Consider the following 355-nt stretch of genomic DNA (forward strand, 5'->3'; position numbering starts at 1 on the left):
GGATGGAATAAAACATCCCCGACCAACGATGTATTGTATTTCAGGGTAACCCGTGTTTTATGCTATGGGTAACCTGCCGTAGACATTTGCTGAACTGTGTCCGCTTCTCAGGTTTGCAGGCACCGGGGTCCCAAATACAAAAGTAATGCACCTATTCTGAATTCTGAATAGGAGGTGGACTAATCTGTAATAGAAACCCGTCACTAACTTGACATGATTAATATTCTCATTGTTTATTTTCATTGTCATCCTGTATCTCTGTAATTAATATTATTAATAAACAGGATTTATATAGCGCCAACATGTTACGCAGCGCTGTACATTAAATAGGGGTTACAAATGACAGATACAGACA

The sequence above is a fragment of the Pyxicephalus adspersus genome, chromosome 8, assembly GCF_032062135.1.
Source record: "Pyxicephalus adspersus chromosome 8, UCB_Pads_2.0, whole genome shotgun sequence".
In the NCBI taxonomy this organism is placed as follows: Eukaryota; Metazoa; Chordata; class Amphibia; order Anura; family Pyxicephalidae; genus Pyxicephalus; species Pyxicephalus adspersus.